General features: G+C 33.2%; 1 pseudogene; it reads left to right on the top strand.

Annotated features, from left to right (window-relative positions):
- Positions 1 to 5,214: 5,214 nt before the first annotated feature.
- Positions 5,215 to 7,853, top strand: LOC133784686 (actin-related protein 8-like; annotated as a pseudogene).
- The last annotated feature ends 526 nt before the right edge of the window (positions 7,854 to 8,379 follow it).

Raw genomic sequence — 8,379 nt, 5'->3', positions numbered from 1 at the left:
ATAAGGATACGAAAAATTGTTTTTAGTACCAAAATTTGGAATAGTAGTAATAAAAGGCACCCCCATACGTCTTACATTCGTATTAATACAATATTTTTTTCATATATAAAAAAAGAAGTCTTTTCATTATCATTCATTGTTAATAAAGTAAAATATATCAATTAATTATTTGATTACATTTATATATATATATGGTTTCAAAAATAATTTATAATGTTTAATTAATAACATCGTTCTCAAGTAATGTTTTGGACTCGGATGTTCAAACAAATCCTTAAACATTCTCATTGTGTAGTATCCACATGCCACATTGTTTGGTTGGTGTGGACGCTAATTATTTAAAAGTATAACTAATTCATTATTAAAAAATGTGTACATATTATTCTACTTAGTAATTATAAAATTTCAATAATTTAAGTTGCAATTACTTATGTGAGGTTGCTTAATGCATAGATTATCAGGGATCTCGACATTAGGAAGGTTCATAGAGAAAAAAATATTGAAAGCATTGACGATCACTGATACAATCTCCTCACGATTATTAAGATACGAGTTCACCAAATCACAACAATAAGCGTGATATGTGCATAAAACTGTCGCATACATTTTTTTCTATGTGAATAACATGTAAATTGTGGCGTATAAGTAAGAAAGACCAATATTGAAATTCGAAGAAAATGGATTTCTTTTTATAACACTCTTTCGGCTCCTCCACAACCTTAGCCTTTCGACTATGTTTCATCTTTGTAAGTGTGCGAACTTTAGGCTTCCCTAACTTGAACCCAATTTTAGACATCTTCTCAAGTACTTGGATCCCATTGAAAGGCTTAGGAGCCTCCTCAAACTCTTGTTCACCATTGAATGCCTTTTTCCAAGTCCGAAGTTTATGCATATTAGGCTAGAACTTCCTATGTCCCATATAACATATTTTTCGAGATTGTTTTAAGTATTCAGAACATGTTTTTTCTTCACAAACGGGGCAAGCCTTATATCCTTTCACATTAAACCCAGATAAATTTTCATAAGCAGGAAAGTCATTAATTGTCTACAACAAGACTGCACTAAGATTAAATTATTCCTGCCTCCTCACTCCTTTTGGTGTACTTGGCAGAGTTGGAGCAATAGGAGCTATCTCCCCATGGTAATACCAAATTGTGTAACTCTTATCGATCTCATTGAAATATAAGTGTTCTTTGATCTTTTTAAGATTCATATTTTTAACATTTCCACACTTATGACATGGACAAGTAGTAAATTTTGGGTCTTTCACATTTTTCGAACAAAACTTCATGAACAAATCGACCCTGTTCCTATATTCTGCAGATAACCTATTCGCTAACATCCATTTTCTATCCATATATTCTCCTATGTCTATGAAAAATAAAAGAAACAACACTAAATAAGCACATGATAGAGCTTATGCCTATATAAAGCTAATTGTTTGTAAATTTGGGCAGCACTCCCCCTATATTATTAACCTAACCATCTATCGATTTAATTAAACCAATGAAGCAAGCACAACACAATTTAAATACAAGAAAATAATACATAATCCTTGATAAAATCGGGCAGCATTTCCCTTATAATAACGATCTAACCATCTGCATATGAATAGCAAAACAAACAATCCAAACAACATAAAATAAGTTTATTCCTTATAGCTCTGCAACACACAACCAAATTTCTCAGAACCTACTTCATTAAAACACACAAGTTATCACCGCAACACACAATTTTAATCTCAGAACCTACTTCACTATGGATGAATATTGAAGATATTTAAACTCCTCTTACATTTGTTCAATAATATTAAAAGTATAGGTAAGAGAATATATATGTACCTTTTGCAATTAATAATCCAAGCTAGCAAATTTACTTCACTTAGCAATCCACTTTGCTATTAAATCCAATTTATTTAGAAACTTAATTACTTCAAATGTGTGCTTAAGTAGAAATTTTGAGGCAAAAAGCACCCTAAAATCTCACTCCAACAAAGCCACAACCTACAACATTAAATTAATTAATATATAGAATATTACTAAACAAATATCACCAAACATTTAACAATAACTTATTCTTGTAATTTTAGAAACTTAATTACCTCAAATGTGAGTTTGAAATAGAAATTTTGAGGCATAAAATCTCACTCCAACAAAACATAAACCTACAAAATTAAAATTAGTTAATAAATAAATGATTACTAAACAAATAAAAAAAATCCAATGAGCCACTAATTAACCTAAACAAAAAATGTGGTATATATAGAGCTTACACTTATAAACTCTTTCAAAAACATACAACTTTTCATATATCTCTAATTTTTTAAATTATTTAATAAATTTATTTTAACATAACTATATATAATCCACTACAAAAATATTTAGTATATATTACATTAAAGAATAGCATATATTTAGAAGTGCTATTATTAAGTGGGAGATTAAAAGCACACGGATCTGAATAATGGGGGATTAAAAACACACAGATCTGAATAAGACATATTTTGGCGCCATATGACTAAAACTCAGGCGCCAAAATGAATTTCTGCCAAATTCCCTTTCTCTCAGCCTTTCTCTAAGTTACCCTTTCTCTCAGCCTCCATCTCTCACTCACGAAGTGTAGTGACCCACTAATCTAGACTCTTGGACCATTATCGAACTATACATACAAATTCTTACTAAAACATACATTTGCGAAAATACCATAATTTATTATAAACTTGTAGAAACAAAGGTTACTTTCATAAAATTAAGTAGGATATGGGTACCCATTGTCTTTAAAACAAAAATAACTTAAAGTGAAAAGAGTTACATAGAAAATGCGGAAAATACATGTAAAACCATAAAAAAAGGTAAAATGAGACTACATCCTCGAATTGAATAACGCTCGGCCCCTTGACTCCATTCACCATCGATACACATCCTCTAAGCGTCACGAATCTTACCGCCTCTAAAGCTATTTTCCTGCACATAAAACAGAAAGGAATGAGCCTAATGCCCAGCAAGGAAAATCTAACACATAATCATAAACATAAATTTCATAATAAACGGAAAGACATATCATAACACTTAATACATACACTTATTATAATGGCCATTATTACTTGGGGTCCCATAGACTAAACAAGCTTATGCCCATGAGATCAGTGGGGTCCTACTAGCTAAGTAGGCATATGCCCAAAATCTTTTTGGGGTCTTGTTAGTCAAATACGGCATAAGCCCAAGCCTACAAACATACACATTCATAACATATTCATAACATATCATATTTCATAACATAATACATAAGATAACATAAGCAATACACATATAGATTCTATCCTATTTTCCTTACCAAAGTTACCGGGATATGATGGACTGAGTTGGGACTTTTGGAACACTCCTAAAACCATATGAGAAAGAGTGAGTCTTATGAAGAAGAAGAAATGAAAATGAATAGGAAGACTAAACCATTGAGAAATATGCTTACCACAACTTATGTGCTTAAGAACTTGGATTCCCTAACCAAAATAAGAATGAGGTTAGGGGACTGAGTAGAAGGCTTTGAGAAAGAAAATAACATGAAACAAATGAAATAGAGTTTCGGGTTTACCTCAAAGACTTGCAAGACCAATCTAACCACAATCGAAATACTAAAGAACCTTACTTCCCAAAGTGTTTGATAAGCTAAAGATGATTAAGCTTATGAATTTCCCACCCAAGTGTTTAACTCTCACACTCTCCTAGCACTTGCAGCTTCTGAACTTAGAGTAAAAGGTGAATAATGGCTGGGTACTAGGTCCTATTTATAGAGTTTGGGAATGAAAGTATCTTGATTTTACTTGAATAAAAATAATGGCTTTTTAGGTGAAAATAATTTGAATAATCGTTCAGCAGAGGCTGAAGACTCGTTCAAAGGATGCTGGACTTATGAAGGAGTTTGAATGGCTGAAAGGAAATGAATTCAAAAACATTTGAAATTACACTGAAGGAGGCGATATATCGCCCCCTGTAGGCGATATATCGCCTGGGCCAGTATGCCCGAGGCTCCCGTGCATCATCTCGTGTTTTCCGTATCTACGTGCTGCGATATATCGCCCCCTATAGCTGCGATATATCGGCATACGCTGATTAATTAAACACGAAATTACACATTTTTAGCTAAGTTTGAATGGAGTAAACAGCCTTGACTAAGCCCTCAACGTATTCAAAGCTGCTGACTGACCCTATAACATTCAAACTTTACTCCTTATTAATTTTAATCCTCAAAAATACTTAATCCTTAATCACCATTCATAACATGTGCTTAAAATCCTATTGGTTGATATCTAAACCTTATAGTATAATAAATATAATCCTTAATATCAGTCACATTAATCAAACCTTAGGTTAACTTAATATTCTTAACTATAGATTAAACTTAGAAAATCTATAAGTACTACTATGAGTGTCCAAATAATTCCCGGTTTGAACCAAAAATCCACAGTAACAAAGATAATACTATACATACTATAATACTACTAAATAGTTAGCTAAGTAAAGTTCTTGGACTCTACACGAAGACTCACTCCGCCCTCTCCGCCCTCACCGCCCTCACGAAGTCTCTCCGCCCTCAACTCATCTCTGCCTCACGAAGACTCGCTCCAGAGTGGAGCTCTTTCTCCGCCTCACGAAGTCACGCTCCAGAGTGGAGCTTCTCTACCTCACGAGTTCTCTGACTCACGCCCACTATCTCAGGTTTGTTTCTCTCATCCCTGATAATACAAATTGTTGGCTGAATGTTGTAGATTGATATGATAAAAAACCCATCTTTGATAAAAACTAGATTGATATGCAATTTTAGATATTGTTATGTTCAATGTTCAAGAGAAACAGCTATGAAGATTATAAGTCAAGAGCTAAAAAAGATGTAGAGATCGAGTCATTTGAACTTGCAGTCTTGCAGGTCCCGTAGCTTGCTCTTGCAGGTCAGCCCTCTCTTTGTACCAAGTTCTCCTTTGCTCTATCAATGGAGGAGCCTCTTCTGTTATGAGAAATACCTCAAACCCACCAGCTGTTTCACTCATTCTCAGGTACACAAATTAGGCACCTTTACTGTTTTCATGTTTCTTTTGCTTAATTAACTTCTTTTATGTTTTTTTTTTTACTTTGTTCACATTTTTCTTTGGTGTTGTAAATCTTGTATATGATAGAATACAGTCTTACTTGAATGGAAAAAGAAATTGCACTCTTGTAAATGAATCAGGTGGTCTCAGAATTTAGTAGCGTGTCGTACTTGCTTTGCTATATGATGACTGATCATATGATGGTATTCTTAAATTAGGTTTTTCTTGTTTGACCTTTTTAAATCTGGTCTAGATGAAAAATGGTCTCTTTTCATTTCCAGATCATAATAAAATATTAAGATGTGATCTAACAATTCAGTCTTTTGCTAAAACAGGGGAAGGTTTATGCTTAAAGTATGTATTAAATCTGTGTTGGTACATGCACCTCATAAATGTATACATGATATTCTAGTGTAAGGCATGTGTGCATGGGTTCTTGGTTTCCTTTAAGTCTGATATCTACAACTAATCAATAATATTAATGACCACATAATGCCAACAAATGTATGCATAAACAATAACCAGGCAATTAAAATATAACTATATGCTCCTTGTGGTGTTATTATATAGGAAGGAACACTAGTCAATACCCATTTCTTGTTTTCTATTATTATGTTCTTCTCTATCCTTTGACCAGGTGGCTCTGGCTATTGCAAATACGGTTGGAGCAAGTATGCTGCTCCATCTGTGCGCTCTGCTACTTTCTTGGTCACCTTTTAACTACCAGCTTCAAAGTTTCATCATTCATTCATTCATTAACCACAACTGTGTGTAATCCCAATTGTCACTTTCTCATATGCAGGAATTTGGTAACATTGAGTCTCCAATGTATACCAGACTTAGACAGTTTTTTTCCACTATTTATAGCAGGTAGCTCTTCTCTTTTCTTTGCTTTGGCTTTAATGAAATGAACTTCTTTACTCACATATGTATATTTGATATGTCTTTTACAGGATGCAGGTAAGAGCACCATCACAACCAGTGGTTGTGTCTATACCAATATTGCATTATGATGGTTAGCTTCTATATATTCATTGCCTTTTCTGTAATTTAGATAGTTCAATTTTTTTTGAAGTTTGGTCGTGTAATTCCTTAGTGAGACACTTGAAAATTGTGTGTTTTTCTTGTTTGAGACACTTTTTGTCCTTATGATGTGGTTTCTGTCTTTTTATTGCAGATACTGAATTTGCAAAAGCATCAAGACGGCAACTCAAGGAAGCTATATATACAACACTATTTAACATGCATGTTCCTGCTGTTTGTACAATTAATCAGGTAAATTTCGCTAATCCTTAACTTGCCGCTGCTGTTTAATATTCTAAAATATTTAATACTAAAAGAAATAAGAGTAATTTTTTATTTTTTTAAAACTAGGATTCCGCTAACAATTGCTATGTAGGTATCCAAGAGAAACTTAAACCTCATACCTTGTGATATAGCAAGCCATATGCCTTATCATTTGAGCTACCCTTCTTTGGTAAAGAATTAAGATTAGTTTGTTTCATGCAAAAATGACATTTAGCATCGGATATAGATTTCGAGGCCTTGATCCAATTTTCATTCTTCATTTTCCTTTTGTAAAGAAAGCTTCTGTGACTTGAGTGGTTGACAATCCTGAACAGGCACCAAATTTACTTATTAACACTATGAGCTGAGATGCTTTATGTACTTATGCTTGTTTATGAGTAATTTGGACCTTTTGCTTTTGGCTTAAAATGTTCGATTGATTCTTTGATAGATGTTTTTTATTTGTAAGATCTTATCCATTTTCTGTTTTTGAAAATGTAGGCAACTTTAGCTTTGTATGCTGCTAGAAGAACTTCAGGAATTGTTGTAAATATTGTGTTTCAAGTCACATCAGTTGTTCCAAGTAAGGAGTGATAGTTTCTCTTTTTATCTTTTATATGCTTTATGCTTCCTTAAACTATCAACAAGGTTTCATTTACCTATGATATATACTGATTAGCCCTGCAGTATAAGTTACAGTTTTAACTTTCCATGCAGCCTTGCTGCTTTTATTCTTCTTTTTTCATTTTCATTCTATGGATTTTCCAGTGCTTTCTTTTATATCATATCTTGGTTGCATTCAATGTTTGGGGATCTGAAATATACTATTTTCTTTTCTTTTTCGGCTTCTAGTTTTACATGGTAAAGTAATGCGCAAAGTGGGTGTGGAGGTTGTGGGACTGGGAGCACTAAAACTTACCGGGTTTCTTAAGGAGTTGATGCAGCAGAACAATATTAGTTTTGAATCGCTGTACACCGTTCGCACTTTGAAAGAGGTACAAGTCTTGCTTGTTTCTTGAGTGCAGAATATTGTTGTTGAATGTTTATCCTCATTTTTCCTGACTGTAGTTATTCTGTTTTAATACTATCAGCTTTGCACCCTCAAAGAAAATATTTTGCTCATGGTACATTAAACTACTAATACCATTAGTATCCTGTGTTTTAGTGGAATGTTTCAATTTTGTTTTCTACTGCTCTTCTCTCTCATTTTTGTAAGGAGACCTTGCTGAAGCTGAGTTCTATTTATGACCTTATTTCTATACATAATCTATGTTATGTTGCCTATGATTATGAGGCTGAGCTACTCAAAGATACACGAGCATCATCTGACGCAGCTGGAGAAGGTCAGTTCACTCTTTCAAAAGAGCGGTTTCAAACAGGAGAAATCTTATTCCAGCCACGAATGGCAGGAGTGTAAGTTCTGGAACTTATAATATTTATTGCTTCACGAGCACTGTCAGGAAAGTTCCAACTGTGTGGATGCATGTGAGTGTGTGTGTGTGTGCTGCAAGGATATTAAAACTTCTACCATATAATTCATCGAAAAAGATGTCTAGAAATGCTTTATGTCTTGATTCTAGGCTTTAAAAATGTGACAAGAATACAGTTCTTCTAAGAGAATATAATTGAGACTTCATGAAAGTATAGTGTTTAAATTGTGAAAAACATATGAATAATATGCATATAATCAGGTAGTTGTTTCATTATTCTTCTGCAAATTTGGTACAGCTAATCTTGTTTTTCACTAGAATTGGAACTCTATAATATTGTAGTTTTTGTAAGTTACTATTATGTCTAGAATAAGGATAGTGGTATTTGTATATCTCATGTATTAATGACCACATAATGCCAACAAATGTATTCATAAATAATAACCTGGCAATTAAAATATAACAAGTTACAGGAGTCTACTTGACACATGTTTATCTTATAAACCAGAAGTACAGTTGATGAATTTATAAGTTACTAATTTTCTCTCGACAACCTTTTGTTTCTTGCTAACTTACATG

This window comes from Humulus lupulus, chromosome 6, assembly GCF_963169125.1.
Source record: "Humulus lupulus chromosome 6, drHumLupu1.1, whole genome shotgun sequence".
Classification (NCBI taxonomy): Eukaryota; Viridiplantae; Streptophyta; class Magnoliopsida; order Rosales; family Cannabaceae; genus Humulus; species Humulus lupulus.
The sequence above is the reverse complement of the archived record's forward strand: the minus strand, read 5'-3'. Positions and strand labels throughout refer to the sequence as shown.